The sequence below is a fragment of the Alosa alosa genome, chromosome 8 (genome assembly GCF_017589495.1).
Source record: "Alosa alosa isolate M-15738 ecotype Scorff River chromosome 8, AALO_Geno_1.1, whole genome shotgun sequence".
NCBI classification, from domain to species: Eukaryota; Metazoa; Chordata; class Actinopteri; order Clupeiformes; family Clupeidae; genus Alosa; species Alosa alosa.
Window position 1 is genome coordinate 20632892 of NC_063196.1, and position 9091 is coordinate 20641982.

Genomic DNA, 9091 nt, shown 5'->3' on the forward strand with positions numbered 1-9091 from the left:
AAGGCTGCGCCACATGTTTTATTGGGTGACAGACAAATAAAAAACACCAGAGCAATGTGTGGGAAGACAGACACTGGTCTGAGAGAGAGAGAGAGAGAGAGGAAGAGAAAGAGAAAGAAAGGAAGACTGAAAGAGGGGAAAAAACAGTCATCCTGAGTCATGTTTCACTGGGGTCTTAGTGTCAACATAAAAAAATGCATAATATCCTCCATATGCACAGTCTGAGCAACAACATCCCAGGAGTAGCTGGAGTTGCCTCTTTCTTTCTCCATCTCTGTTCTGTCTATCCCTTCCTTCTCTGCCTTGATCACAACAGTATTCCCCACCACTATCATTGTGCTCCCTTTCTCTTTGCTTATTGTGCTTGGATTTGAATAACAATGAAAATATATGCATAACCCTCCTGTGACATCTCGTCTCCTTTGATGTGGGTGTTATTCAAACAGCTGCCATGTCTGCCCGGTGGAGATATTTGTGGCGGGTGTTTCTCAGGCCCTCTCTTCAAAAACGCCTTGGTCCAGGAGAGAGGGCTGCTTCCTGCTTTGCAAAACTAATTGTACGTGTACCAAAAAAATGAAAGCAGGAGTAAAGAGAGAGGGAGGTGTGTGTGTGTGTGTGTGTGCGGGTGATATTAAAAAAAATCTCATTAAGATTTTTTTTCTAGCCTCAGAACCATAGGCAGGGTAGAATGAGAATGAGGTGGGGAGAGAAAGGAGAGGTGAGGCTGGGGGAACGTGCTGAGAGGAGAGGGGTCCTGCGGTCCGCGCGGGTCGTGTGAAGATCTGACCCAGCCGGGCTGCGCGGCCAAGGCCGAGGTCAGCTCCCCTGCTGGCTCGGCCAGGAAAGCTGAGCCGCCGGAGCTCAGCGGAGGGCCCGGGCTTAAGCCCTCGGCTGTCTTTTGGGCAGCCGCCAAGGCGCTCCGATCAGCACCATGGGGCACAGGGCGATGGGGGAGGGGGGGTTATGGGATCGGTCTGCCAGCGGGCTCCTTCACAGCCAGGCCGCTGACCATGTAGGGTGGTGGGGGTGGAGGTGGGGGGTGTATTGTAATACAAGCCTTTAAAGTGAAACGGAGAACCTGCAGGTGAGGCAGCAGATGATGATGGCTACATGCTGATACATACAGCTTTAGCACCTGAGGACGAGTGTGTTTACCATATGCCACATTAGCCTACTGTGCACACAATTACAGCCATAGGCATGAGTGGCTGTGTGTTACTTAGGACAACAAGAAGTAGTTTTCCTTTTTTCACCATGCAAAAGTCTCTTTTGGGGAAAGAGTGTTTCGTCTCGGAATTACCATTCAAGGATGAAACCGTGGCTAATGAGAAAAATAGCTGCTATTTGATGATCTCACAATAGCCTGGAGCTCGCTAATATGGGAGAAAGGGAGCTGCTGTGGGTATGGGGGAGGGGGAGAGGGGGTGTTCAGAGCTCTGTGGTGCCAGTTAAATGAGTCTACTGTGAGTGGAGCAGAAAATGAGGAGTGTGTGTGTGTGTGTGTGTGTGTGTGTGTGTGTGTGTGTGTGTGCGTGTGTGTGGTGGGGGTGCGTGCGGAGCGGGGTGGCCGGACTCGTGTTGGCAGCCCTTAGCTCCGGAGTGCTCTCTTGGCTGCCTTTTGGAACGGGCCAAAGCAAACAACAATGGCCGGTCCAGGCTTCACACAGCCGCCGTAAAAAAAACGTCCATCAGAATTCAGGCCCATCGCATGCTCGACTGTCTCTGGAGTGGCTCCTCTGCCAAGAGCAGATAAATGGTGCACCAGTCATCAATGGTCAAACGGACAAGGGGGGGACAAATCAAAACCATAAAGTAAACACAAAAATTTGGCCATTTATTCTGAGAGCCTGAGCATGCCACATATGTCTGTTATACAGATGGTTGGTGGTGGCTCTGAACTTTTATAGTCTAAAACGGATAATTCCGGTCCTTAATTATGATTGTCTGAATTGCACTTCTGCTTTGTGTAGTGCCTAGCAACACCCTTTAGCTCACTGGAACCTACGGCCTCTTTGTGCATATTGTTTTTCTGTGTGACATGTCAATCTCTCATTTTATTCTCATTGCTTTCCTGTCCATTATACCTTCTATTTCAAGTAATAAAGTTTAGTTAGACATATGTAGTTGTTGCTTGGTAACTGTCATGGATGAAATGTCATGGATGAAATGTCACTGTCATGGGGGCAGCCGTGGCCTACTGGTTAGCGCTTTGGATCTGTAACCGGAGGGTTGCCGGTTCAAGTCCCGACCAGTAGGCACGGCTGAAGTGCCCTTGAGCAAGGCACCTAACCCCTCACTGCTCCCCGAGCGCCGCTGTTGTAGCAGGCAGCTCACTGTGTTGGGATTAGTGTGTGCTTCACCTCACTGTGTGCTGAGTGATTTTCACTAATTCACGGATTGGGTTAAATGCAGAGACCAAATTTCCCTCACAGGATCAAAAGAGTATATATACTTATACTAAAAGCAAATTACCTGATTTTGATTTGGTAGATAGTGAGCGAGTGTAATAATTGAATGTAGAAGTGGATAAAGTAGATTCCCTTGTCTTTTTAAAAAACATTTTATGTGGTTGGTGCGCACAGCTAATAGAGTTTCAGTACATCCAGTAAAAACATATGGCTGCATTTGCCTTTAAATACTAAATACTTGGCTTGCATCAAGCCTGGAACTGTAGAAACTGTTATGAGCCATTAAATGATTTTCAACAGAGGCCCACTCAAGGCAGGCATAAATGTAGGCCCTCCATTTTCCCCCTTCAACAGGACCCTTCAGCGGCAGCAAGGCCCCTGTGCATACAGGCGGGCACAGTGTTGGGGGAGCAAAGAGGAACAAACCTCTTCAGGTTGTGTGCTTCTGTCCTGTAGGTAACGGTCAGCTGTGGTGATTGATACTGGTGGGCAGAGGCCTTCCGCTGGTTTAAACAGAATTAATGCCCCCACCCAGCGCTTTAGCCTTAATTACATTAGCCTCTCTCTCCTCCTGCTCTGTTTGTTTTTGCTCTCCTCGCGGGAGGCATTGGTGGATGCCTCCGTCTCCTAATGGCTTGTCGGAGGGTGACTCTAGAGACTAAGCTTTGGCCGGCGTGCCCCTGCACCCCCACCACCACCACCGCCACCACCGCCACCACCCCCCTCTCCACACCCCCGTATTGGAACAGTCGTACGCCTGTGTTGGCATTTCGCCGCTCGACCCCACGCTCCCCTCTGCATATTTCAGCGGTGCCCTTGGGCCAGCGTCAGCCCCGAGACAACGTCTGATTCATGAGCCGACCTCTCGCTGGTCATCTGATTCAACACCAGAGAGAAAGAGAGAGAGAGAGAGAGTCTCAAAGGCAAGCTAGAATTCCACTACCTCCACAAAAGGTGTAGTATAAAATCATTGGGCTGTGGTAATCAAACACCTTTAGCAGAAACTGTCTCAACACAGCTGAGTAGTTTTTCTTCTTTCTGTAGCATTTCTGTGATCACAGTAGTGAAGCCTGTTTCATTCTAAAATAAATAAAGAAGTAAGACATGTCCCATATGCTGTAGTCTCTTCCCTTGTAAGAAATATGTTTTAAGAAAAATGCATTTATTACTGATTCATCATTGGAATTGGTCTTTACAAAAGCTAAAAATTGGCCCATTTTGTGAAGCATTGAACTTCATTTTCTTTGTAAAAACAGAATATGTGATCACAGAAGTAATTTATTAAATTAATTTCTTTAAAAAAAAAAAAAAAGCTAAACATTTTCTACAACTTAAAAGCTGTCAATTCCAAAAAAGCGTACAGATGATGTTTTAGTTTGTTGCTGTGACACATCAAAGAGCTTATGTGTAAAGAAGTAATAATGTGCAAAAACCGAACAAATTAGTTATGAAGCAAATCACACAAACTGGGGCCATTGATATTTGGGGGGGATTTCGTGACAACATTAAATCACATAAAGCTAAAAAGGCTTTTCTCTTTTCTCATGCCCTAAAAAGTCATATGTGTGTAAAGTAATTTTAGGGAAATAAAAACAAAATTTCTCCAATCTTACTACTGTAATTTTAATTGCCCCATTAACAACTTCAGTATATCAAAGTTCTCTCCAGTTTTAAAATCTTTCCTCAAATTAAAAAGGCAGTTTGGGGGCATCTTAAATGTTTTTAAATCTGGCGTGCTGATATTTTTGGATTTAACTGTGAGACACACACACACACACACACACACACACACACACACACACACACACACACACACACACACACACACACACATAAACATAAACATAAAAACACATACATAACCCAACCTGACAGCAATTGAGAGTAATTCACTCCAGAAAAGTCAGTGCCACAGAAGGGAGAAAAAACATGAGAATGTCTCAATAATTCATAAAAGCGGAGCATATCCAATTGTAGTGGTCCCAATTAAACTTTCAGAAGCCTATCCTCACTCTCACTCCCTACTCTCTCTCCGTCTCAATCCAGACCAGCCTCTCTTGTCAGGCAGCTTGGCCAGGTTTCGCCTCCTTCTTCCAACTCTTGTTTTTGCTCGACTTCATCTCTGATTGGCTTGATTATGATTGCAGTGATTATGCGCGGCTCTCGCCATGGCTCTGTGCTTAGTGCCTCTCCGAGTCACAGACGCAGCATAAGGCGTCGGCTCAGCACTCTCTCAACTTCTAGAAAACCACTCTCTCTATCATTCTTTCCTCCTTCTGTTCCTTCCTCCCCCTCTCCCCCCATCCCCTCTGTTTGTGTTGTCTGTCTTAGCGTCATTCCCCATGCTCAAAGACGATCATTAAATGACAGGCACTTACCTTGCAGAGCGTGGCGTTTCGGGCAGGGAGGTCAGAAGGAAGAGCACGGTCTCCCGCTGTTAGGAATGCGCCAGCCAGCCGCACGCAGACGACATCGGCGAGAGGAGGGAGACTCGTTAACTTTGAAGAGGAGCGAGAGCGGGCGGTGGGGGAGCGGTAGCAGGCAGGAAGACAGGACAGGGGAAAAGGGGAGTGGAGCGGATGGGGGGTGCAACGCCCGGACAGCAAAGAGGTAAACGAGCAGACGACCGGGCGGTGATCTGCGCTATCCACACCTACGCCGCTTCCTCTCCCGTCCTCCTGGCATGAATGCGTGTATGACTGTGCAACTTAACCCCCGAGCGACCGATGCAACCGGTTTCTTCAGCAAGCCGACTCCTCTCTAACTTTTGCCTTTTCCACCCGTTCTTCTTTCTCTCTCTCTCTCTCATTCGCTCCTCTTTTTTCTTCCTTTTCTCTTTTTTTTTCTTGACGATGAAATCCACCCCTGACAATGAGCTCAGCGTTGGGGAGTCAGGTTTCAGGCAATGGGAGCTGAGAGAGAGGAGCAGAGCGCGTCTCACAGGAATTCCAGCAAAAGGGCTTAAGGCAGGAAAAGAGGAGCAGGAGGAGGTCACCGGGTGACTCTCACAGAACAAAGACAGAGTTATAGGGGCCAGGGGTCAGCCATGCACCGAGGACCACTCCAATGAGCACAGGGGCTGACTGAGAGCTTTGCAGGCCCCCAGGGGCCCAAGGACATTAAAGTTAGCACACCCCCACAGGGGCTGTAAGCATCAGCTTCTTGGAAAAACCTGCCAAGTGGGTACAGTCCTGTGAAAGTGTTTCAGTGTCCTCACTGTTTTGAGTAGCTTTCAGAAAAGCCGGTTGGGTTGAGAGATGCCATTCCTGGCTAATTCTCTTGCTTCACGCTGGTTCGGCCTCATTGTAATTCCATCAGGGCAGTCACATTTATTTCTTTCCTTTTCAGCCTGTGTACTTAACTCTCTCAGAGTCGGCGTGCAGTAATTGCCAGTTCCAGTACTAAGTCGTGCCTGCAATTTATTCTTCACGAGGTGGGCTTAAGAAAATGTGATGATTCATGTCTCACCTAACCCCCCCACACACACACACACCCCTCTCCTGATAAACTATAAACTTCAGCAGCAGTTGATTTATGCCACAGCAGAATCCAATAAACTTTGCTTACAAAAGCGGACAGGCTCTGCAGAACATGTGCACGTTCCTAACGTTTTATGTTTTCAAAGCTCAAGGCAATGTGAGAGGAACTGTTTTTTTTTTTTTTATTATTTTTTGCTTTTTTTCTCTTTGAGAAGTTAACATCCTCTCACTGAGCGAGCCCTGTAATATCCAGCTGTATCTATTAGTGTGAATACAAACATTATAAGGTGTTTTTGGTCCACTCAGCTCATTTCTCCAATAGTTAAATTATTAAAAAAAGAGAAGAAAATTAAGCAACAGAGTGGTGGTTTACTGAAAAATAGATGATGTCATGCAGTTATGAGGTGCTATGAGAAGAAGTTGTGCTTCTGGCTTTTTGTTTGTTCTGTGCGTTGTTTTCCCTTTTTTTTTCCTTTCCCGGGACAGTTATTTTGGCTGTTTACTCTTCTTGGCGCTGGCTCCTTGGCTTTGAACTGCCAGCATCTTGCTGAGCCTTTGGGAATGTGTGGCCTCTATTAGAGACAGGAAGTGTGCGAATGAGCACTCGAGGCGAACATCTCAGGAATCTTGATCCCTTTTCCCCCTCGTGGCGTTTTTCTTTTTTTTCCTTCTTCTCACCGGTGTGGCCAACTAATCGCCCGGCTCGTGTTGATATCCTCACGTCTCTCCACTCCTCTCCCCTCTTCCTGGAATGTGGTGTCGGTGTGTGCTGGAGCTATGTTTGCCCAGATGAGAGTGTTTGTGTGTGTATGAGTGTGTGTGTGTGTGTGTGTGTGTGTGTGTGTGTGTGTGTGTGTGTGTGTGTGTGTGTGTGTGTGTGTGTGTGGGCACACCCTCACAGGCCCGTTCCTATGGGAACGCCATGATAGCGAGCAGCTTGTTGTGTTCCTTGGCGATGTTGCTGGCTGAGGCCTGACAGCCTCACGGCAGTTCTGCTGTTTTGAATTAAACCAGATATACAACGAATGTTAGTTTTACCCTCCATCTCCTCCACCCAGCCTTGCCTTTTGCTCTAACTTCAAGTCTTTTTACGCTTTCATAACAGGGTTAAAAAAGGTAAACTACATCATGTATCATAACCAAATAAATAGCTTTAGTGGGATTAATATGCATGTTATTAATTACATAAACTTTTAGCTAAAAAGGCCCAGAGTGTCCGATGGGAATTTCACAGTGCAGTGTTCTGAAAAATCGGAACAGCTTGCGGTTCAGAGTAAGGTTGATGAATTGATAATTAATGACTGAATTAACATTTCTTTATGTCTCATTACCCATGCCTGCATTGGAACGCTAGCTTGAAGCATGACCCATGCGATAATAACCGTGAATTATAATTGCGATGGAGCACTTCAGCCGCAGACTGCAGGGACCCAAACTGTAGCTTGAAGAGGAGGGTTTCTCTCAGAAAACTAGTCAGCTAGAGAAAGTGTGCCATTTGTATCTACTCATTTCTTGGCAATTAAAGATGCTGTAAGTAATGTTGGGATTTCATGCTGGCTTCTGACAGAATTTAGTAGAACTGCACCCCTCCCCATTTATACTCTCAAAATATGCAAAATAATTGGTGAGCAGGAATGTCTGTCTCATTGGAATTGTCCTGATTGGTTGACAGATAAAGATCATGTCAAGATCTAAAATATAACGTAAGTGTCATATTTCAAGATTCTCTAGTCTGGTGCAGAGAACAGAATAAACATTTATGGCAGCTTTCACTCAATGGAAAAAGTTGACAGAGCTGGTTGAGATGTCAAATAGGGAAAAGTGTGCTTTACCCTCTTTAAGAAATAACATTTTAAGGATGAATATTTTGAAAGGTAAAAACTTGACTATTTTGGTGATAACATGAGATGATCTTGAAATATGACACTTATGTTATATTTTAGGTCAAACATCTATCAGCAGGTTAACGTGCCTAAAATAGTTTCTAGTTATCTCCTAAGCCGTGGGTAAAAATAGAAAATTAATGATAACACTTATACAAATAAATCTTGACATGATCTTTATCTGTCAACCAATCAGGACAATTCCAATGAGACAGACATTCCTGCTCACCAATTATTTTGCATATTTTGATATATATATATATATATATATATATATATATATATATATATATATATATATACTGTATAACTGTATAAATTGGGCAGTCTGCAGTACGCCAAAAACTAGTATGGACCCTTTCATCAATAAAAACAAAAACAATGCTTGAACGTTCTATTTGGGCCCCAATCTACTTCCTCTGCATTAAGATAACATATGGAATGTTAAAAAGGAAGTCTTGTGGGGCCAACTATGATGCTGATAATGGAACTCTCTTGAAAGGGTCTATAGATCAAGTCAACAAGCAGGAAGGCGACTATGAGGAGACAGCCCCAGCGGTTTGGGTACCACTTGTCTGCTTTCGGGCCCATCTAAACCTTGCCCCTCATCTTCATGTTGTTTATGTGCCAAAGTTATCACCTTAGTGTAGCACTCTTTAATGTGCCAAACTGTTTCAGGTAATCATCTCTTGCTTACCACTTTTCCCGATGAGAAGGCTCTATTCTCAAGAGTGTTTCACTCTGAGGGCTTTTCTCGGGAGACTGATGTCTTTTATGGTGAGTGTCTGAAGAAGCAAGCGCTCTTCAGCTAAGTCGCTAAGGGTTTGCCATGGTGAGATGTGGTGAGGAGACACTGTGGCTGTCTCTGGATTATCTTATAATTTCAGAGCTGTGCCTGTGGTATCTTAAATTAAGCTCTAATATGTCAGAAAGACGAAATCCCTCAATTACTTTCTCAAGTCGTTGTTTATGGTAAAATGTCCGCTCTGTGACTTTTTTACGAGAACACAATTTTAAAATGTGGTTTCGGTTCATTTCGTTTTTCTTTTTAAGCTGTTTCTCTTCGCCTAACCATCAATCTTTGACGCTCCGTAAAAACCTTGAGTTTTTTTTTAACTCCTCCTGGTGCATGGATGCTGTTTGCATGCAAGTTTGGAAGACCTTTGAACAGTCCAAGACATCGACCTCAAAATCCATGACCTCCACAGACTGCTCATTGAGACTCAACTCAACTCAGCATGGTCTCTCAGGCCTGCGATCTTTATGTGAAATGTAGGAGACCGCAGCACATATTTCCGAAGGTTCTGAGCAGTGAATAAAC

At 45.0% G+C, this 9091-nt stretch overlaps 1 protein-coding gene across 1 annotated transcript in view; it reads right to left on the reverse strand.

The window, feature by feature from the left end:
• flrt2 (fibronectin leucine rich transmembrane protein 2) overlaps positions 1–4937 on the reverse strand; it is a 32270-nt gene extending 27333 nt beyond the window's left edge. The window contains exon 1 of the mRNA XM_048250831.1: positions 4787–4937. The gene's annotated coding sequence lies outside the window, so the exon portion shown is untranslated. The remainder of the gene's footprint in view (positions 1–4786) is intronic.
• Between the last annotated feature and the right edge of the window lie 4154 nt (positions 4938–9091).